This window comes from Equus przewalskii, chromosome 15, assembly GCF_037783145.1.
Source record: "Equus przewalskii isolate Varuska chromosome 15, EquPr2, whole genome shotgun sequence".
In the NCBI taxonomy this organism is placed as follows: domain Eukaryota; kingdom Metazoa; phylum Chordata; class Mammalia; order Perissodactyla; family Equidae; genus Equus; species Equus przewalskii.
The window spans coordinates 6,229,281-6,252,253 of NC_091845.1; the positions used below are offsets into that span (position 1 = coordinate 6,229,281).

The 22,973-nt window shown below is 48.4% G+C and overlaps 1 protein-coding gene and 2 long non-coding RNA genes across 10 annotated transcripts in view; 1 reads left to right on the top strand and 2 right to left on the bottom strand.

The window, feature by feature from the left end:
* The window catches only part of TSEN2 (tRNA splicing endonuclease subunit 2), a 40,374-nt gene extending 37,465 nt beyond the window's left edge, over positions 1 to 2,909 (bottom strand). For 3 of the 6 annotated variants that reach the window (XR_011527340.1, XM_070576486.1, XM_008525649.2), the window contains exon 1: positions 2,815 to 2,906. The gene's annotated coding sequence lies outside the window, so the exon portion shown is untranslated. Of the gene's footprint in view, positions 1 to 2,814 lie in introns of all 6 variants that reach the window. The other 3 variants (XR_011527339.1, XM_070576485.1, XM_008525648.2) reach the window with 2 other exon arrangements.
* A 3,214-nt stretch (positions 2,910 to 6,123) lies between these two features.
* Positions 6,124 to 14,668, top strand: LOC103554546 (uncharacterized). Of its 3 annotated transcripts, none has more exons than XR_011527341.1 (6): positions 6,147 to 6,360; positions 7,760 to 7,910; positions 9,285 to 9,343; positions 10,049 to 10,218; positions 10,508 to 10,962; positions 14,150 to 14,668. It is a non-coding gene; the product is annotated as an uncharacterized lncRNA (long non-coding RNA). The 3 variants fall into 3 exon arrangements; XR_011527342.1 differs by having other exon boundaries at positions 6,150 to 6,360; positions 10,640 to 10,962; XR_545724.2 differs by lacking the exons at positions 10,049 to 10,218; positions 10,508 to 10,962; positions 14,150 to 14,668 and having other exon boundaries at positions 6,124 to 6,360; positions 9,285 to 9,564.
* Positions 14,669 to 15,942: 1,274 nt separating this feature from the next.
* LOC139076090 (uncharacterized) lies at positions 15,943 to 20,039 on the bottom strand. Its single transcript, XR_011527343.1, has 2 exons — positions 19,925 to 20,039; positions 15,943 to 17,255 (listed from the first exon to the last, which is right to left on the bottom strand). It is a non-coding gene; the product is annotated as an uncharacterized lncRNA (long non-coding RNA).
* Positions 20,040 to 22,973: the final 2,934 nt, after the last annotated feature.

Consider the following 22,973-nt stretch of genomic DNA (forward strand, 5'->3'; position numbering starts at 1 on the left):
TATTACATTTGGAATTTTTTTACAAAGAGAAAACTTTTAATGGCTAACTTCAAGGACTTTCAATTAAATTCTGTCAACAAGAAAAAATGAAAGTAATAATTTAATTTTCCTGGTTTGCTTAGGATTTTCCCTTTCAGATTGCTGCTATACTCTAACAAAAGCAGGAGTGAGCTATGACACTTGATGGCAAGAACTTTGTACTCCAACTCAAGTTTGTGTGATAGAAGGGTTCCTGCAATAAAACCTCAAATTCTGGATCTAGTGCCACCCCTGCCCTTGTGACAGCATGTATATCAAGAACCCGGCTCACAGTAGGTCTTCCACATATGCAAAGCTGCCATTATCATCATGTGACCTTGCCCAACCCACTTCAGCTCTCTGAGCCCAGTTTCTTCATCTTCAAATTGAACAGGACTGGAAAACAGTTTGGAAGTTACTCAAATGTTAAACACGGAGTAACCATATGATCCAGCAATTCCACTACTACGTATACATAAAAGAGAAGTGAAAAGATATATTCACCCAAAAATCCACACGTGAACATTCACAGCAGTATTATTGATAATAGTCAAAAGTGGAGACAAGCCAAATGTCCATCAGTAGATGAATGGGTCACCAAAATGTGGTCTATCCATATAACAGAATATCACCAGCAACACAGGAATGAAGTACTGATGCATGCTACAGTGTGCAAGAACCTTGTAAGCATCACGCTAAGTGAAAGAAGCCAGTCACAAAAAACCATATGTTGTGTAAGATCACTAATCTGAAATGTCCAGAATAGGCAAATCCATAGAGACACAAAGTTGATTAGTGATTGTCAGGTGTTGGGGGAAGGGAGAAATGGGGAGTGACCGCTAATAGATATGGGGTTTACTTTGGGGTGATGAAAATGTTTTAGAATTAGATCGCAGTGACGGTGATGACTGCAAAACTCTGAATATATTAAAATCACTGAATTGTACAAGGGTGAATTTTATGGTATCTGAATGATCTCTCAATAAAGCTGTTATTTAAAAAATTCAATAGGACAAACCAGATGAGCTCTAGTTTCAAAGTGTTGTGGAAGAGTTGTCTCGTGCTGAACTTGGAAGACATAGCTGGGGAGAAAGGATTGAATTCGCTGTTCTCCCTATTTGCAACAGGCATTTAAGAAATGTTTCTTTAGTACCATGATAGGAGGACAGCACGATGTAAGATATGGGATGTGAGTAAAATTGGATGACGTAACTATCATCAGTAGGTACAAATGCTAGGCACTGCCTGTGCCGTATGCTACACGTGTGGGTACTACTATCCTCATTTCACAGACAAGGAAACTGAAGCTTAGAGAGGGCAAGTCATTTGCTCAGAGCCACATTGCCAGGGAAGATAGGCGGTTAGTAAGGCAAGGAGACGGGGCATGGTAAGAAGATTGGCCTAAAAGAGGACCCATGTTTGAAGCACACACAGATGTATAGGATGGACTGGGCCAGCAGTCAGGGGGTCTGGGATGTGAAGGCTGATTTAGACTTTGAGCCAGCTCAGGTTCTTAAGCAGAGAGAATGACAACTGAACAGAGATTAAGAAAATTAACCTGGGGTGGCATATAACAGTGGCTCTTAAGCTTGGTTGCCCTTACTCACCTGGGTAAATTTATAACTACTAATTCCCAGGCCTTACCTGCAATTACATCAGAAATTCTGGAGTGGGACCCAGGTGATTTCAACAAGTAACCAAAGTTGCCAACCACTGGTGACGAGACAGCCTATAAAAACTCAATTCCGACAGCCTCCTGGTAAGTACTGTTACTATTCCCGTTGTACAGATAAGGAAAGGGACTCAGAGGGGCTGAGTGCTATGCACCCTAAGGGATTGATACTTTTCCTTTCCCAAACCTGGGCACACCCGACTTCAGACGCGTTAAGTAGGGCTTTATTCCTTATTCTTCCCTTGAGCAGACAAGCTAACTAACACCTTTAGGTGCTCAGTATATATTTACTCAAAAAGAAAAAACAAAAGAAAAAGGAGAAGGTAGCTCGACTTAATTTTCCAACCCCCTGGGACCACCTTGCGAAACAAGCCTGGTTAAAACCTCCCGCCCAGCACAGCTCACCTTCTCCCAATTAAAAAACGTCTGAAGCTCCAACTGTGTACCTGCTAGGCTAATGGAGGCAAGGATGAAAGGGACAAAGCAAACAAGCCCGCCTCGGGGGAGCTTTCAAGTTAGAACCCGAGACCATGCCGTATATAAACAAACAATAAACCTTTGAAGGCTGTCAGGAGTAAACGGGTAATTGCAGGAAGGCGCCTCATACTGGGCCTACCATTCGGAAAGTGTCAACCAGACGGTGGCTCTAACTGCAATAAACGAGTGCACACAAGCCAAAAAGTGTTAACGGCCCAAAGAATTTTTAACTCCTTCTCTTAACTTATCCCTTTGCTGGTCTCCTTGACCGCACCCCCTCCCCCCCAGCAACCCCAATAGCGGCTGAGGGTCCTTTCGGGCAGAGACGGTGTCGGATGCATGTCGGAGCCCCCAGCACTAGACGCGGTGTTAGTGTTTCCAGAAAGAACGTGAAGTACGAAGGGCTACAGGTGAATGGAGAAGGCAGAGAGGGGTTAATTCCGGCAGCACTAGGAAGCCTGCCTAGTCCAGTCTGGCCCGGCTGTGCGACGCTGGGGAGGTCTCTGGGCCCTTTCCGCTCTCGCCCCGCAGGGCTTTCGAAGAACGCAATGCCTCCTCTGGCAGCGAAACCCACCCCGCTCCAAAGTGCTGCATCCACAGCACTACCGGCCTCCGGACACCTCCCGCTCCGCGCCCAGGCGCCCTACCTTCCACGCGCCCACGTGCTCGCCGTTACCCTGGCAACGCCGGCTCGGGGGGCGGACACCGATGCCGTCAAGCAGTGCGGCCGCAAAGCCAGCCTAGTGCGCAGCCGCAGAGCTCGCCGGGCCTTTGCGGAGCGCGCCTGCGCACAGCCTGAAGGCAGGTCTTGGCGTACGGCTTTCCCCTCGCGCAGTGTGAGGCAGAGGCGGCCCTTCCTTTTTCCTGCCTTCCCTGGGTTTCTGCGGGCGGCCTTCTGCACAGATGCTGTTGTCGTTTAATCCTCACAATGGTCCCGCAAGATCCATTTTACAAATGAGATTCTAAGTTACTTGTCCAGTGTCACATTGCTGGGAGGTAGTGGAGCTAAGACTAAAACTTCCCCGTGCAGTGTAAAGGACCCCAGGCCAGGGGTCAGACCTGCGTTTGAATCCCCTCTTCCCCCCTCACTAGCGTCTGGTCTTCAGTGAGTGATGTAACCTTTCTAAGCTTCAGTTTCCTCTACTGAAAAACGGGTCCTCCGGATTATGAGAGATGAGCAAACCGAAGTGCCAGGGGAAACCTAGAAGTTACTCCCAACCTGGTTATTTTAAAGGAGGCCTCGTAGGGAGTCCAATATATACCTTCTCAATGTGAATCCCAGGGTAACCAGCACACGTACTGCACATGCTGGACAGAAGGGGAAGGTGGGTGACAGAGAAGGGTGGCGAATAATGCCAGAAAGATTCATGGGGCGAGATGTGATGCACTTTGAAATCTGGACGTTTCTCAGCTTTCTCTTGTCTCCAGGCTCTGCACACTGCTGCCTCTGCTGGAACATCCTTCTCCCCTCTGTTTGCAGCAGTAATTCCTACTCACACTTCGGGTCTCGGCTCAGATGTCTCTTCCTCCAGGAGATTTCCTCTTGCCTCCCCAGGCTGGCTTTGGTGACTTTCCTCTGTGTTCCCGCCCTAGCCCGGTGCACCCTGTGTTGTCCCTGTTTCCTGGTCCTCCTTAACTGGACTGTGAGCTCTTCGTAGAAAGAGATCAAGACATGGCATTCAGTGGATGGTCTGCCTGCACAGGCCTTAACTGCTCAGCTAAGGAGTTCAGACTTTAAATAAATCAAAATCAGAAAAGCTTCCTGCTTGGAGTGTTGCAAAAAAGAGAAAATTTTGGCAAGATTCACAGAATAGTGGTATCCGGATGGATTGGAGAGGGAAGAGAGCTGGAGGGAGGCTGTAATATTGCCCCAGAACATTCCAATTTAGGAAATACTGATTTTAGGATTAGAGGGTTTTAACAATGAAAGGGAACTCAGAGGTTGTCCAGTTCGACTTCCTTATTTAACTGATAAGAAAGAAGGTTCAGAGGCACTTGTGTTGCCTGAGGTAGCACACAGCAAGTCTGAGGTGGGGCTGAGACGAGAGCCCGGGCTCCTGAGCCTCTGCCAGTGCTCTGCCTCGACTCAAGGGCATGGGATTTGCCCATGAAGGGATCTCAGGTGGCATCATCTGGAGCCCTGCCCCACAGAGGGTCCAGAGGGAAAGCTACCGAATAAGATATTCTTCCTCCAAGATTTTCTCCTTAATGTGTATTTTAAACCTTTTGTTATGGTCATTTTCAAACATACACAAAAGTAGAGAGAATAATTATCACTTCCACAATCTTCAAGCTTTGGTTCCTTGTTTCTTTTACACTCTCCATATACATAACTTTATCCCACTGCTGGAGTACTTTAAAGCAATCCGAGACATCATATAATTTCTCTCATAATATTTCAGTATGTATCTCTCGTAGGTAAGGACTTAACATTTTATTACATATACATTATATATACACATAGTTGATTCTCATTATTCACAGTATTTCTGTCGAGTCGCCACACACACTGAATTAGTGAATACTGTAATGAACCATTGCTCCTAAGGGGAGATACAAGGTTAGCTTCCTGCCAGCCTCTGGCCACATTTTCATCAACAGATCAATACATAACCTTGTTTTTCGTATGTTTCTGTTTAAAGACACTTTATTTAATGTCTGCAGCTGACTCATTAATATTGAACTCATGGCCAACAGCACTATTAACTCATGCCTGAACAAAGTTTATTTAACGTAAGGCACTTCACGCCGTCTTGGCTTAGGAACACCACACAGCCCTTTAGCACTCTGCTTGGGGGCCATTTTAAACAGCGAAATTACCAACAGAAAGTGCAAAAATGCAAAAAATGTGGCACTAAAGAGATCGCAAAAAACACACTTGTTCACATACAATATGAGAGCAGAAACAAGAAGACAGAGTATCGCCTGTTGACTTTGGCTGGGAATGTGCATATTGGGAGACTCAGATTTTTCTCTGCTCTATGCATTGCATGTCTGCGAATGACCAAGCGCTGTGAGTACTGATTTGGGCATTACAAATAAGTTTTAGCTAGTAGGTGAATTTGCAAATGCAGAATCCATCAATAATGAGGATGGAGTGTACATATACATCCCCAATATCATTAGCACATCTAACAAAAGGAACAATAATCCTTGACATTATTTATCTGTGAAATGTTATACAGAACCTCCATGTAATATTTGGGATATACTTATACTAAAAAAAAATTATCTGAAATTGAAGTTCAACTGGGTATCCTTATCTGACCACCCTAGTGACAATTTACTGGGCATGCTGGCCACTTTGCATTCTATCTTCCTTAACTCTCACCACAGCCCTGTGAGATAGGTGTTCCCACCTCTATTTCAGAGTTGAGGTTCCCTCACCCGCCCAAATTCTCAGAGCTAGGAAGTAGTGGAGGCCCGGCAGGACTACAGGCTTGCATTCATTTTAATCCATCATGCTGGATACCGGCGGGTACTGCATTGACAAAACACAGTTTTAAAGGTGGAAATACAAAAATGACGGACAGTAAGTGTTGGTAGCAGGTGAGGGAAGACCAGGACGGTTGAAGCTTCCGGGCAGAGGTGGCCTTCGAGCTGAGCCTGGAAAGAGCGTCAGCCTCAGGAGACTGGAGACGGGGAGGGAGATGGCGGGCTGGGCGCTGGGCAGGCCCACGTGTCGGGCAGGTTCTGGAGCCGGGTGGCGCTGGGCCCAGCGGGGCAGGAGGTCGAAGCCGACGATAAGGTCCGATAGGCAGGGCGGGGCCCGATGGTGGAGGCGCTCGAATTCCAGGCTCGGCTTTTGGACTTTACCCCGCAGACAACGGGGAGCCACCGGCGTTTCCGAGCAGGGCAGGGCGGCCCCAGCGGTCGCACCATTGTTTTTTCCCAGACGGGGCCGACCCCTGCAGTTCTTCAGCGAGACCACTAGATGGAGGTATTTTAGCAAATTTAAACCACCCAGCCTTTCGTGGGCACCACTTTCCGGGGAGGAAAACAAACACAGACACCCCACTAAAACTCAACATAAAAGGCGAGGGCCGTGAAACAAAAACCCTTTCGGGGGCAGCCCAGCTTCCCCTTGCCGGGGGCACGGAACCTCGGAGAATTTCACCGCTTTGAAGGAGAACACGTCCAGGGCGAGCAGGAAGGGGCAGCTTCAACAAGTGCTCTCATACGTGATCTACCACGTAAGCCTCCCAACAGCCCTTCAAGGCGGGTGTCATTATCCCATTTCACAGGCGGGGAAACAGAGATGCTGAGGGCACGTTTGCTCAGTTGTTTACTGAGCTGACAGCAGCCTAGGTGAGGGATAGAGTTGACAGCATGTGGGAAGGGGAGCTGGGCAAGCCCCCAAGGTGTTGCTCTGCTGGGCCCATGGTCCCTTGTACAAAGGTTTCGGTAGTGCCTTTGGATTCTAATTCAGTTGCTAAAAAAGCCTGTAGCATGGATGATAACAGCTACTGGACTCCTACCATTTGCACTCTTCCAGGTGCTTTTTAGAGATAGTCTCACTTAAGTCTCTCACAACAACCCAGAGTTGGGGATTATCACACACCCATTTTACAGGGAAGAAAAGGTGAAATTCAGAGAGGTGAAATGACTTGCCCAAGGTCACACAGGGAGTAAGCACCAGAGGGGGGATGGATCCCAGTCATGCCAGCTCCTGCCCTGTGATTAACAGTCAAACACATTCGACTTCTGGGTCAATTTCCAAGAGAAACTTAGGACATAGATGCCCAAAAAGACACATACAAAGAATTTTTATCAAAGCACAGTGGTTTGTAATTAAAAAAAAAAAAGGAAACAATCTAAATGACTATCCCTAGAGGAATGAACATATAAAATGTGATATCAAAAGTTAATGCAGTGAATACTATGCAGCAATTAAAAGGAATGAACTAGGGGCTGGCCCGGTGGCACAGTGGTTAAGTGCGCATGTTCTGCTTCAGCAGCCTGGGGTTCGCCAGTTCGGATCCTGGATGCAGACATGGCACCACTTGGCAAGCCATGCTATGGCAGATGTCCCACGTATAAAGTAGAGGAAGATGGGCATGGATGTTTGCTCAGGGCCAGTCTTCCTCAGCAAAAAGAGGAGGCTTGGCAGCAGATGTTAGCTCAGGGCTGATCTTCCTCAAAAAAAAAAAAAGGAATGAACTAGCTCCTATAGACATATCAAAATGGATCGATTTAAAAAACATAATGTTTGGTGATAAAGGCAAGATGCAGAACAATATGAATCCTATGATACCATTTATGTAAATTAAAACACACCCAAAACAATATCAGATACTGACTATATCTATAGGTATACTAAACTACTTAAAAATAACAGAAAGGATATGCGCCAAATTCATTAGTTATCTGTGGGACTGGGGTAGTAGATAGGCTAAATGCCTTTAGCTTTCTCTCTAATGTTTATTTCTTAAGAAAAAAACCTAGAAGCAAATATGGGTGATGGGAATACAGGTGATTGTTATTTGTTATATTTCCTTATCTATTTTAATTTTTGCACAAAAAGATGCTTTCAGGCAAACAAATAAATACCAAGATAGAAAACTACAAAACCAAAATCATTTTCCTATTTAGGATCAACTGTTTGAAGATGGCGGTTGCCAGGACTCCTGAGGCGAAGAAGGGATCAGAGGAAGCGGGCAGCTCCCCACCTGCGAAACACAGGCCTGGGCTCTGTTGTCGTGGGAAGGTGGCTTGTGGGGTCCAGCTCACCAGCATTTCCAGAGTAAGAGCCCGTCCTGGCATCCCATAAATGGGCCCTGACCCCTCACAACTGTTGCCCCTGCCAGGGAGAAGGGAGTGCCAGGGGAGGCCATGGGAACCCCACAAGGAGGACAGAGAGGACCAGGAGGGGTGCAGGGGCCCCGGGGAAGATGTGGCTCCTCTGTGGGACTGAGCTGGCTGGAAGGGGCCACACCCTCTGGCTTCTCTCCCTCCCTTCCTTTCCTTTGGTCATTTTCTCTGAACTCACTCGTGGTCACAGAGACCATTTAATGTGTGTCCTTGAGGGGCCACACCCACCTTCCAGCACCAGGTGCTCCAACACCTAACTAACTAACGTTCTTTGCAAACAATCACTACAAAGAAATACAGAGAAATAAAGTCTTATGGCTTTTCCTCTTTTGCCTCCTCCTGTATATTTGTCATACTACCCAAAATAATATGGGATATAGAGAGAGCCTAGCACTTTCCTTACATTAGCTCATTTCCCCACTCATTTATTCCTCATAATAGCTCTGTTAGTAAATACTTTTATTCTCCCTATTTTGAAGATGAGGAAAGTGAGTCAGAGAAGGTAAGTAATTTTCCCAAGGTAACCCAGCTAAGAAGTGACAGAGGTAGGATTTAAACCCTGGTCTGTCTAACTGCAGGGCCACTGTGCTGCATTAATATAATAAGTTTTATGGTCTCATATATTATCCTAAAAAGGAAGTACAGAGAACCTTTTGTATTTTGTTTTGTTTCTCCCTCTCTCTCATAAAAATCTTCTTTGTTTCAAGTTGCTTTTGTCTTGTGTGTGACCCCCTTGCAGCTCAGGATCATATTTTCTGGGTGGTTGAAGAACTCTTTGGTCTGCTCACAGGAGAGAGGGGAGAACAGGCCCAACACAGCCCAAACCTGGCTGTCCTGCCGGCCTGGGTATGTCTGCTTCCGATGTCAAAAGGCCTGAATTCCAGGCAAACCAGGAATAATGCCCCAGTCATCAAATTTGAAACCAAAATTCAGCAAAGACATGTATTTGCTGCCAGAAAGCAAATAGCTTTTTCTTTTCTTTCTCATTTTTTTTCACCCAAACAAAACATCCTCTTATGAAATATGTCCAATTTGCAATATTTACTTTCCCTTTATTTAATAACAGGAAAGGGTTTGCTGCACTTTTGTTGATTTTTGCATTTCTTATTAAAATTCTTAAGGGGGTTTTGGGGGAACTTAATCAGCAAAAAAGGAGGAGGAAAACAACCCCATCTGCATTCCGCGGGCCTTATTAATGGAGGAAACTTGCTGTTTGTCTAAGAGCATTTTCTGATGGGAGAAGGCAAATCGCCACGTGTTCCAGAGCCTTCCTCTGACTCTCTTCTTTACTGTGCTTCCTTCTCAGCTGTGTCCGGAGCTCTGAATCCCTTGTTCCAAGCTTTCTGCCCAAGAAGATGGAGCTGGGTATGCCCCACTGCCAGGCTGGGAGGGAAGCTAACGTCCACTGACTATCCCAGCATGTTCTCTGCACCCACCATCTCACCTCCCCTCAAATGAGCCCTCCCGGCAGCCTTCATTTGGCAGATGAGGACACTGAGGTGTAGAGGGATGAAGTCCCTTGTCCAAGCTCCCTTTCTTTGTAGCTAACATTTCTTGAGATTAAAAGTAAAGGATTCCTGTATTCATAGAGTCTTACATCCAACTGAGTCCTCATGGCAACTTTCTGAGATAGCTAGACACTTTCCAATTTTCAAGGCTCAGAGAAGTAAAGTGACTTGCTAAAGGTCACAAAGCTGGAGGGTTGCAAGCTGGGTTTGAGCTGTGCTCTGCCTTGACTCTCACATCCATGTGTATGTTGCTGCGCCACACTGCCTCTTTGGGGCCTAGAGCGGCATAATATTTCTTGTAATGAAATATGCCAACCCCCCTAAAGTTTAAAATCTCTCCCCCTAGGAGATTTTGGTCCTGCCTCCCTTGGTTCCAGAAAAGTAACTTCAAGGACTTTGTTTTTATATTTTCATTCTACCAAAAATATTTATATTTATATACATTATTATTATTTACATTGTAGTATTATTATTATGAATATGTATATTTCTAGAATTGTGCCTTGTACAGAGTAAGTCAATAAACAGCATCGCAGAGAGTCCCATTGCTCTCCTCGTACAGAGACAGGAACTGAGGTCTAGAGAGAATCAGGAATTTGCCCAGGGCACCAGAGGGCCAGAAGCAGACTCCAGACCTCCCGATTCTCTCCACACGGTGCTGCCCCCGAGCGAGGCTACAAGAGCCGCCTTCTCATTCATCCAGCCCCTACCACGTGAGGCCTCATGCCAGAGGTTAGGACTGCCAGATAAACCCAATGCCGTATCTGATGTCAAGGTTCTCATGGTCTAGCAGGCCCGGGTGCTCTCATAAATGTGGTAAATGCTACAACGAAGGGGGTTCCAAGGACGGAGGGGGGCTCAGGAAAGACTTCAGGGAGGAGTGAACATAAAAAACGAGGGGGAATTGGCCAAGTCGGGGAGGGCATCCTGGGCAGAAGGACCTGCCTGAGCAAAGGCCCACCTGGAATCCTCTTTCTCCTCCCGCCCTTGAATGCAATCTTTGCTGTCGTTCCTGCTGCAGGCACCCTCCCAGACCACAGCTACGCAGGGCCCCTCTCGGGTGCCTCTCCTTCTGCTTCTTTGGGCTACTCCACTTGCACCCTCCTCTCCACTCTCCAAGTCCTCTCTAGCAACGGCTCTCCACCTTGTACAGGTCAGAGACCCCCTAGGAGAGTCTAAGGAAAGGCTTGAAAAATGCACAAGGACATAAACGTTCCAAAAGTGGAAAGCGCTGTGGAGTTTCACAGACCCCCGCCTTGCCCCCCGCCCCCAAAGCTGCTTTCACTTGGAACGCAACGGAAGAGGGCAATTCCAAGACAACGAGAGAGGCAGCCACCCCAGAAGGTGTCAGCCACACTTTGTAAATGCCCAAGGAAAGGGCAGGCAGTCCAAGGACGCACAGGAAACAGGAATGACGGTTGCCTCGAGAGTTCAAGCACGCAACCAAGGAGGATCCTAGGCCAGAGGGAGCCCTAGGTAAGTGTGGAAATGTTTCTAGAGAAAGACATGTCCGTCTGAAGGAGGGCTGGGTAGCCAGGGAGGCAGAGGGGAGAAAAAAGGGGACGATGCCCTGGCCGAGGATTCGGTGGATCCCAGCAGTAGGTCTGGGTTGCCCTGACACTGTTAACCCTGGAATCCCAGAACCAACCCCTCCCTTTTCTCGTTCTGTGCTCACCAAGCATCCTTCTGATTAGAATTTGGCTTCCAGTGGAGTGTGCCTACAGGGAGCTGGTGTGTTGGCTGGAGGACACGTGTATCCGGTCCCTTTGGCAGTTATAGTTCTCATTGTAAATTAGTAAATTGGGAACAGACAATTCACAGAAGAAGCAATACAAATGACTAATAAGCATATGAAGAAAATGTTCATCCTCACCAGTATTCAAAGAAATGTAAATTCAAACCAAAACCGAGATTGTTTTCTACCTATTAAATTAGAAAAGATTTCTTTTTTTAAGCTGGTACACATTGCTGGGAAAGGGATGGTGCAAGGGGCACCCTGTGCACTGAGGACGGGAGCACAACGCTACCCGCTGGGCAGGCAAGGCGCGGCCCCGCTGTGGGTGTTCTTTCCACGCCTACAGAACAGATCGATGCAATCTCCTCTGCCTGAGGAACATGACTCTTTTCTCATGTTTATGAGTACCTGTTATGTGCCAGGCTTACGAGACACCATGGCGGGTAGGGGCCACATAGAAATCTTAGCCCAAATGCCAAATGGTCTCAGACAAGAGGGAGGCTGGAGGCCAGTTCCTGGGTGGGCTGGAAAAGGAGGAGACGGAAGAGGTGAGGGGGAGAAGATTCAGCTAACCTTCAACACCCCCCATCTCATTCTCCCCTTAGTTCCAGGTCAAGCTGAGGCTCTTGGGGCAACAGCAGGAATTTCCCAGAGCCGAGGTCTTTGACCTGTGTCCCCTCCTGCAGAGACTGATTTAATTGGTCTGGGATAGGCCTAGCCATAGTATTTTAAAAAGCATCCCAGGTATTTCAAATGTGCAGCCTGGGTTGAGAACCAGCGAGAAAATGGAAAATAAGAAACCCATGTAAGCAGCGGTCAAGAGCTTAGGCTTTAGGGCCCCCAGACCTGGTTCAAGAGCCAGCCACTTACTGCCTGGGTCACCTCTGGCAAGACACTTCTCCTCTCTAAGCTTGGGTTCTCTCTGTAAAACAGAGATCCTGTATCTGCCGCATGTTGTCATGGCGAGGATTAAATGAGGCGATGCAGGCAAAGCATTGGCCAGTGCTCTGATATTCATGGTTATGATTATTATTGATCAGCCAGATACCAACATATGCTGAGGTCTAGCAGGAACAAGGGACACAGGGCTCCCAAGTTTTCTGAAAACTGCACAGGAGAAAAACCTTATACTGAAACAGTTCTGACCATCCACTTGGTTTTTTCTGTCAATTGGGAGATGATCCCCATGGTTTTACTCAAGCTCCGGGATCTTGTTCCAGCTGACTATGCAGATGGGGAAACAATGTATGATTCTAGCCCGAGAATCACGATGCAGAGCAGATGGAGCTGAGCAGCATCAGGACTGAGCTGATTTTTCAATGCCACCATTGACTGGCCTCACTTTTGTGAAGACAGCAGTTAAGAGTATGGGGGCCTTCAGACCTGATTCTGCTGGATTCCACCACTGACCAGCTGTGTAACCTGGGGCGAGTGACTGCACCTCTCTTGGAGCCTCAGTTTCCTTGTCTCTACCATGGGAATAATACTGGTCCCTGCCCCAAATGGCTCTTGGGGAGGATTAAACCGGTTAATGCCGGTAGAAGCTGGGGATCTGACGTCCATTAGGGTATCCATGAACAGCCGCCACGCAGGCCTTTTCGCAGCCGGGACCGGCCCTTCCCACCACAGCTGGATTCCCTCGAGGTGCTCACGCCCCACATGGGGCTGGCGGTGTAACTGCTCATGTGTGTGTCTTATGGAGGCCCTCGCCTGATCCACCCGTCTCCTTCGGTTCCATGGTTCACTCTTCTACTCGGCCGTGGCACAGGGAACATGTGTGGAACTGAACTGACTCCTCTCCCTTCCCAGAGGAGGAAATCGAGGCTCACAGAGGGGCGATGACCTAGGGAGCTGAGGCCACGCACTGGACACAGTGTCCCAAGGCTCAGCTGGCTGGGGAAGGAATCTCAAAGGGGGCCCACACCTGGGCAGAGGGGGTGGCGCCTTCAGCTGCCTTCTTGGGCAGTGAACTTTAATGGGGGGGGGGGTGGCAATGGAGGAAAAAGAGACCCTAGACACCCCTGGGGACTCCCGCCAGAGATGGGTGAGGCTTTGCAGGTGGCTGGAGGACCAGGCTGAGCGGGGAGGGGGAGGGGGCACGAGAGTACAGTTCAGGCCCTTACGGGCAGGGTGACTCATCTGAGCCAACAGGCTGGTGAGACATAGAGAAACTCAGGGTACAGGAAGATCAGATGGGATAACACGTCTGAAAGTTCTCTGAAAACGGTAAATCAACCTGAGAGCAGGGGCTCTGGCTTCCAATAGATCTGGATTCAAAGCCTGCTTCTGGAACTTTCCTGTGACCTTGGGCAAGTGGTTTGACCTCTTGGAGTTTCAGTTAGCTCAGCTGAAGGGAAGGGGCAGTGGCAGTAACTGCCTCAGTGGGTTGCTCTGACGATTAAATAACATCAAGCGGGTAATGTGAGTGGCACGTGGCCTGGCATGTGGCCATCCGTGGTGTGCCCAGGATGTGTCTTCCTATCCAGTTCCCACTGATCTTTCAGCCTTGCCTGATTCGCCTAGATGGAAAGGCCCTCTCGCTTCTCCACATTCTCATGACATTTTATCTAAGCCTTTCCTACAGCACCTGCCAGACTAGACGTGGCATTCATTGCTATTTCACGAACATGCCTTATCACCCCAGTGGCCTGGGTCTTACTCATCTCTGTGTCCACTGTGCCCAGCATGTGGCCTGGACGCTCTCCAGAGAGGCAAACACTTACGGCCTGGCCAGGAGGCAGGAACGGCAGCTGGGTGGTAACTCTCCTCGTCTTGATACCAGAAAAGAGGATGTCATTTGTACTAATGAAGTACAGAGAAGAAAGGAATTTGTAAATACATTTTCAAAAATTCTACAGACTTCTTTTGATTGGTACAATTGAATTCATATTTTTTATGAATACAACTTTCTGTTGTTCTGTTTTTTAGGCTGTAATACAGATGAAATGAAGGAGAACTTCCCATATAACCCACAGGGCGATAAGTCCACCTGGAATGTTTGTTGAAGAGCTGGGTAGGGAAAGTTGGCCCAACTGTAGAAAGCCCTATCAGCAGCCATCAGCAAAGGCCAAAACAGATAAAAAGAAAAAGTATGCAATCTCAAAGACTGGAGAATTCGAGAGCTCACACTTATTTGCCCTTGTGTGACATGACCTCCCTAAGTCATAGGTTGCTCACCTGTGAAATGGAGGAAGCAGCGCTAACCTTGCAAGGACATTGAGCAGTCTGATGATAACGTGCCCAGAGCTAGCATGGCAGCTGGCAGGGACTGTGCACTCAACAACGCCAGCTACTCTTACCAGTACTACCTGGCAGTGACGCAAACTGACTTTTTGGACTTATTACGTGAAGATGAAAATGAAGTGTACATAGAAAAATGATCTGTAGCTATCTCTAAGAGTGGGCCCAACCCAATATCTCTTAAATAGATAAAGCTTTCAAAATTGAGATTTTGGTTTTGAGTCTGCTCAAATGGGAGGTAGAGTGGAAGATGCGGGGGGGGGGGGGGCGGGGGGTGAGGCGGGGTCAAAGAAGAATGGGACGGGCCGGGATCTCAGGAGCTAAATGCCTGGCTGCTGGGGTTTTCTTCAATAAGAAAGTTCAGGAACTACTTCCAACAGGCACCTGAACCTATGACTTATCCATCATTAATGACCCCGAAAGACACCCAACCAACCACGAAATAAAACCACTCATCTAAATATTCTAAATATTGAGCCAAAAAGACTTTCTTCTTCCTTCCTTCCCTCCCATCCTCTCAATGTAAAGTCCCCTTTCTGCCTGGTGATTTTCCAAATCTAACTCTTCAGGACAGAAATGCCTGTGGTGTTTCTCTCCCCTTCTTCTCGCCGTCGTGGGGTGAACACCCTGCTCCTCTGTGCTCCTGATCTGCAGCCAGGGGGACTGGCCTGAGAGTCACGGGGCTGAATAGCCCACTTCTGGCTGTCTGACCCTCGGGCAAGTCCTGTGAGCAGGTGACACTTCAGGCCCTTCCGGCTCTGCCATTGTGACCCCAGCGAGGCCACCTGCGGGTCTGGAGCCTGACCGACTGGAGTTCCAGTCCCCATCCCACCACTTACAGCTGGGTGGCCTTAAGCAAGGGACACAACCACCAGTGGGTACACAGGGGTGTAATACTGGGACGTCCCCTTTAGGGTTGTGGTGGAGATTAAATGAGACGCCACATACATACCAGGTTTACACATGTGCTGGCACATAGTAAGCGCTCCATAAACGTTCCCCACTATTGCTTTTATGCAAAAGAGGGTGCAATGGCACATCAGATGAGTCTCACACTGACTGTGGGGCCCCACCCCAGTGTCCGCTCTCCGCCAGTGCAGAAATGCTGCAGCTCTATCGGCCAGTGCTGTGGCACCTCGTGATCTAACACTTGTGAAAGAGCGAGGTGCAGTGGCTTCTAGAGAAGCTCATTCCAGGTCAGGGCCAGGTCCCTGCCTGGGCTTCCTGGAGTCCCCCATCTTGCTGCAGGGGTGGACATGTCAAGCCAAGCAGGTTGTGTAAATGAGTAAATCCCATGTGCCTAACAGCGGGCTGGAGAGCACATGCCCAGCCTACAGGCACAGAGATCAAATAATGTTTTCAAACGCTGCCAGCCAAACAAGATTCCACAGCCCGATTCAATCTGCAGGCCTAATTATGGGACTCCTCGCGCTGCGTGACTGCTTGCGTCAAGCTTGAGTCATGTCCTCATCGCCACTATGTACGTGTGCGTGTACCTGCTTTATTGAGCTATAACTCACATACCATCCAATTCACTCTTTTAAAGTATACAACTGAGCATTTTAAAAAATATATTCACAGACTTGTGCAAGCATCACCACAATCAATTTGAGAACATTTTCAGCACCCCAAAAAAAACGCCCCTACCCATTAGTGGTTATTCCTCATTCTTTCCTCCTTCCAGCCCCGGGCAGCCATGAATCTACTTTGTGTCTCTATAGATTTGCCTATTCTGGACATTTCATCTAAATGGAGTCCTACAATATGTGGTCTTTCATCGCTCCCTTCTTTCACTTGGCAGAATGTTTTCAAGGTTCATACACGTTATAACATCTATCAGTACTTCATTCCTTTTTTATGGCCAAATATAATTCCATTGCATAGACAGACCACATTTTGTTGATCCATTCAGCTATTGATGGACATTTCAGTTGCTTCCACTTTTTGGCTTACATGAATAATGCTGCTCTGAGCATTCGTGTACAAGTCTTTGAGTAGATATCTGTTTTCATTTCACTTTTGAAAGGACCTAGGAGTGGATGGCTGGGTCATATGGTAAAGTGCACATTTAACTTTCTAATACACTGCCAAAGTGTGTTCCCACGTGCTGTACTGTATCATTTTGCATTCCCATCAGAAGCGTATGAGTGTTTTAGTCATTCCACATCCTCACCAACACTTGCTATGGTCAGTCTTTTTAGTGTTAGTCATTCTGATGAAGGAATAGACGTGTCTGGTAGTTTTCATTTGCATTTCCATGTCCTTACTCTGAACCACCACGGGCAGCTGCCTGGCCCTGCATCGGACACACGATGAAGAAGAGACAGCTCCAGCCGTTGAGGGAGCTGGCCTCGGAGGCCTCGGTTACTGCATTAGCCTCCTATGCAAAGGTTGTCTCCGCTGATCCATCAGGGTAAACAAAGAGTAGGTTGGTAGTGCAAAATCTGGAAATCCGGTGAAGAAACGAGCGAGCGTTTGGGTGGGTGGTGGAGGGAGCGGGGCAGGGGCAAAGCTGAGAGCTGACTTCGCAGTTCGCAGGTTGGCTGCCTTTGTTTTCTCAGCACGTTGGAATCTCCTGGCTACCAGCCTTTTATTTCCTTTAATTAGCCTTCCCCACTGACGGCGACAGGTCAAGATTTCTAGGAAGTGCTCCAGACTCTGCCTGACAGACATACGTCCCAGGAGTTCATTCCTCGGGGCTGAAATGCATCCTATTTCTCACCCTTGGAGCTGACTTAGGGGCTGGCAGGACAGCTGTGCTTCTGGTGCTTTGACTCTTCATCCCCTGCTTTACCTCCAAGAAGAAAGAAGTGTATTATTTACAAAATATCTCTATCGCGTAGAAAATATCTCCCTGGGAAGAATTAAACAGTTACACATTAAAACCTTTTAAAAATGCAGGCATGCGTGAGCTGCCATTAGTGCACCGGCCTCCGCAGACCTATTTGGAGTCTATTTGGTAGAAAAACAAACTACTAAAGCTTCAAGGCAAAGTTGGCTCCCTTAAAGGACACTTGGCTGTAAATCTGGGCACCGTGAGCAATTCCTTAAATACCAACAACTCGCACGGTCACCATTTTGGGGAAGGAAATTTCCTAAATGTGGTGAGGAAATTTTAAGAGTTCGGAGCAAAGTACTGAGAAATCAGTTCCTAACCTATTAAGCTTGTGGTGCCGAGTAGGAGACAGGTCTATGAAGAAGTAAATGATAAGATGCTGTGATAGCTGTTATGACAGAGAGATGGACAGAGCATTGCGGAAGCACGGGAGAGAAAGCAACTGTTTGGAGGATGGTTTGGGCTATCTTGACAGAAAAGGAGACACTAACGTCGGGCTTTGAAGGATGAGCAGAAGTTTGTTAGAATATAACAGAAGGAAAAAACGAACAATCAGAAGAGCATGCATAAGGCAGTAAGATGTGAAACCATGGCAGGTTCAGGAAACTGTGGGTCCTTGAGTGAGTCTGAAGCGTCGAGTGGGTGAGAGAAATGGTGAGAGGGAAGCTGGTGAGCTCGGCACAGGCCAGATCCTAAAGAACCTTGAGGACCAAGAGAAGGAGTTTGGACCTAAGCTACTGAAGTGTTTCAAGCAGGACTGTGACCTGGTCAGAGTATGTTGTTGAGAGAGCACCCTGGTTACCACGAGGGGAAGGAATGCACAGAGCAGGGCTGGGAGCAATTGCACGAGGTGCCGCGCATGGCCCGTGGATGTGTGATGTGCCAACACCATGCCAGCTACCTGAGACTGGAAGTGAGCTGGCAGCACCCCCAGGTGAAACTAGGGCCTGCTGGGGCCCGAGGGAGGGGTGCCCACTGCACCACCAATGGACCCTTCCCAGATCAAAACCCACAACCAGAAGGGGGACGTTGACTCTGTTCCTTCTTGGGGCAGATCCCGGGACACCATGTATCACTGTGATTCCAGGATGGGAGAATGGCCAGGGCTCAGCCGAGACTGCAACAACCCAAAAACTCCAGGCACTTTGCCCTTGGTATCTGAACCCCCAACAGCCCCATGTGTCCTAAGCCCGGATGACAACCCAGCCCCCCTCACAGCCACATCATACCCGGGGAGGCAGGCAGGCCAGGGCTGGTTGGACCCCTTGCTTTGCCAGAGAAGGAAATCGAAGTGGAGAGAGGGGCTGGGGCTTGCCCAAGCTCCCAGGATTTAGAAAAGGTAGAGTCAGGACTTGGATGAAGTCTTCAGATCCCCAAGTCCAGGCTGCTTCTCACAAGGGGTCAGGAAAATGAACACCATGCTACATGCTGTACATACCTTTTCTTACTTTAATTCTCACGACTACTCCCATTTTGCAGATGGGGAAACTGAGGTTCCAAACAGGTAGATTACACGTGGTAAAAGGCCTGTCCATTTGATGCCCCACAGATGCACCGAGCTGCCTTCCCAAATCTGAAAACAGACTTGGACGGAAATCTCCTTCTATGCTGGCAGCAGTCAAGCATCTTTGCTAAGTGAGGGCTGATGGAGACACAGGCCTCTAGAGACGGTAATACTTTCCGCACTGACACGGCAAAGGACTTGCAAAACACCACGGTATTGAGAGGGGTTTTTGCAACTGAGCTCTTGTGACAAGGCAGAGGCCATAATGCTCAGGGACTGTGCTTCTTTTTAAGAAAATCATTTTTTCTCTTTTTGACAAATAATTCAGATCCCAGGCCAGTGTCAGAGCAGCCAGAGGAAGTTGCCCTTCCCCCCGGCAGCACCCACTTCCTCAGGCCCGGCAGAGCGGCCTGGCTGCTATCTCCCGGCCGCTGCGCTGAGCCAGTCCCAGGTACTCGGAGTTTGTTTTACGGATGGGTCTGTCGTGAGTCAATATGATAATGTTTCCTGTGAGAACTTTATTTCCCTGCATTGTTTGCAAAGTCTGTGTGTGTGTCTGAGCACGTACTCCTAATCGCGGGGGTGTTTGCTGTGCCCCGGTTACAGGACACCCCTGGGGGTGGGAGGTAGGGGCCCAGGGAGACCAGACTGGGGTTGTCCCCGTCCCCTCTGGTGGCAGGGAGAGGTGGGTGACTCACACGCTCAGGTCTCGCCTCCAGGCTGTGGTGGGCTGGCTCTCCTCTTGCTGGAAGCCACTTAAATCAGTCATCTCCAGTTGGGACAGACTTACTGTGGGCCCAAGCCACACTGGCTGCACCACCCCCAAGGGCTGCACCCGCCCATGGCCCTCTGGGGCCGTCTGGGACACTTCTGAATAGTCTCTTTAGGGCAGGAGCTGACCCTGTCTTTTAGCTTCTTGATTTGCAGATGGGGAAACCCAGAGAGGTTCCATGACTCGTCTGAGCTAAAACAACCAGTGGGGAAGCACCTGGTGCAGCAGGAAAGCAGGGTCTTTGGAGCTAGCTGGTCCTGGGTTCAAATTCCGACTCTGCCACTTGTCACCGGCCAGTTACTTCATCAGTCTCAGTGGCTTCAAATGCCAAATGGGGTTAATCATACTCACCTTGCAGACAAGCTGTGAGCAATGATTCAGAAGACAGAGACATAGCATGTGCCACAGGAGAGTAGGGAGCATTCTTTCTTCCCATTTCCCCTGAGATACAAGTCGGACGTGGGACTTGCAGGCAAGTGTTACACAGGAAATGCCTCGGGCGAAGGCCAGGTGGGACCCCAGAGCCAACAACTGCACCTTGCTCACACGGGTCCTCCTCACACCATTTAATCAAAGCCATTGGACTCCTGAGGTTTCCAGAACAAAGAGGAAATGGCCCTGGTGCTAAGAGATGGCTATCAATATTAGTCAGTAGCTTAGCAAGAGTTTTAAAAGAAGAAGAAACTGTAAGTCGCTCAGTTCTCCTTAGCTTCTTAGCCCACTGCCCACTTCCTTCTCTGACCACCACCCCCCATGGCACTCAGGGGTGCCCTCACATTTGTGGTTGTGAACTTACCAGCTTTGGTGACATCTCTTAATTCTTTCAACTCTCATTTCCATCTTTTGCAGTTATGGAACTTTCTGGTGGACACTTGTTCTGATCTGCCCAGCATCCCCTTCTTCTAGAATCAGAACCCAGTTTTGGTTTGGAGCTTCTCCCCGCTTCACTAAATGCAGTCTTTATAGACTGTCAATACAAGCGCCCAACTATTTTTGGCCAAGGGAGGGCATCCGACCCCAGCCAAGCCAATTAGATGCTCTTCTTGGGAGCTGAATCTCGAGGGGAATAACACAAGGACTGAAAATGGTTAGAGCTGCTTCATCCCAGAGAGGTTTCCTAAACACATGAGCCAGGTCTGCTGTCTAGACCCCAGGGACTGCTTTCGATCCATTCTTTCCATGGCATGATCTACAAGCCCTCTTGCTGATAACGTCCCAGTAAATTTCATTTGCCTGAAAGTGACAGTTCTTGTCTGTTGCTTGCAACCAAAGCATCCTAAGTAACACACAGTGTGCATGTACACACTGATATCTTGCCTCCTTCACTTGTCTCATGAGCAGGAACTGAGCCATATATTCCTTCACTCATTAATTTATTCAACAAACCATTACCAAGTACTTACTCTGCACCGGGTCTGTGCTGGGAGTTGGGGGTTCAGAAATGAAGAGGCAGGGCCTGCCCCCAAGTAGCCCAAAGTCTGATATACCCTCAAAAAAAATGTACAAGGTATTCCTCCAGGCGTTCATTCACTCAACTAACAACAACTTAGCGTTTGTTAGTTAAACCTCCTTTGGGCCAGGCGCTGTGCTGGGGCTGGGCTGACAGTATAGAAGATGGAATCCTCGTCCACATATAAGCCATAGCAATCTGCACCAAGTAGGTGCTAAAAATGAACTCAGAATTCCAGAAGGGCAGAGTCTGAAGGCCATCCAGAATCCACACAGCCCACTGGTTTTCAAACAATCCTGTGGGGTCCTGGGAGTTGAGTATTGATGTTTCATAAAACATTCTACTTTTTATAGCTTTATTGAGGTATAATTTACATACCATAAAATTCACCCATTGTAAGTGTACAATTCAATGATTTTTAGAAAATATACGTTGCTGTGCAACCATCATCACAATCCAGTTTTAGAATGTTTCCATCACCCTACAAAGCTCTCTCATGCCCATTTGCAGTCAATCCCTGCTTGATGCATTCTATTTTTTAAAAAAGCTAGAGCAAAATTTAAGAACCAGTGATCTATTCTAACCTACTTATTCTACAAATGGGGAAACTGAGGCCCAAAGAGGAAAAAGGGGCTGCTGAGGACACTTAGTGAGCCAGTAGCATTGCTGAGATTCAGCTTCAGAGCAGCCTGATTTCAAAGCCCAGGGTCTTTTCACTCCTGGGAGGCAGTACCCAGTAGTAGTTAAGAGTCCAGGGATCATGCAGCGTGAGCTCAAATCCTAGCTCCACCATTTATAAGCTATGTGACCATAGGCAAGTTGCTTAACCTCTCTGGGCCTCAGTTTCTTCCTCGGCAAGTGTGGAAAAGAATAGCACCTACCTCAGAGGGTTGGTGTGTGGATTCCACAAGGTAACTTATATAAGGCACTTAGCACAGTGCAGGGCGCAGAGTAAGTGCTCAGGGAGAGTTGGCTAATAATGAGCATTTCACCACATCGCTGTCTCCCAATTTACCCTCGGAAATTTGGAAGTGAAAATGGCAGTGACTAAACAAGGCCAGGCCAGGCCCCAAATGGAAATACGTGTACAGAGGCAGCTTTCTAAGAACATGGTGCAACACTCCACCCTGGGGCAGTATCCCCCCGTTTGGCAGATGGAGCAACTGCCGGGGGCTTGCTCAAGCTGCCTCGGACACAGCAAGGAGAATCAACGGTCGCCGTTTGTTCCTTCCTCCCCAGTTTCAGCGTTTCCCAACAGGCCCACAACAGCACATTTCATCAGCGGCCCGGAAGCCTGGCTCCCTTCCTACTCCCACCCAGAGGGGCAGATAGGATTCTGGAGGACAGTCAGGAGGGACCAGGCCCAGCCCTCTTGCCCTGCCCCAGCCGGCACTTCTCGGCCCCCTGAAACATCTGAGCTGCATGGAGCTGGGGCAGGGCACCCAGGCAGGAAGATGACTTATCACAATGCCACATGCCTTGTGTGTGTTCTCTCTGTCGGCCTAAGAAGGAAGCTATTCATATCATGCCCCTCAACGGCGGAGGAAACGGAAATACGGAGCAGGTGCATGTTCACCCTGATGGGAGCTCCAAAAACACACAGTCCCAGGAAAGGAGAGGTGGGATGAGGGCCGGGGATGCAGCAGTTTCTATGAAGCAGAGTGACTTCTTTGTGAGCACACGCACGTTACACATATTTTAGACGCACTGGAAAGAGTCCTGCCTTTGAAGCTAAGCAAATAGGGCCTTGGGTGAGTTACTTAGCCTGAGACTTCACCGGGGGAAGCACTGCCTGGTTTGCTAGGTTGCCATAGTGATTAGAGATCCTGTATGCAAAAAACACCTAGCCTGGGGACTGGATGTTCACTGAGCTCCTCCTGAGTGCAGGGCATCGAGGTGACAGTCCTGCGTCACTTAACGATGGAGACGCATTCTGAGAAATGCGTCGCT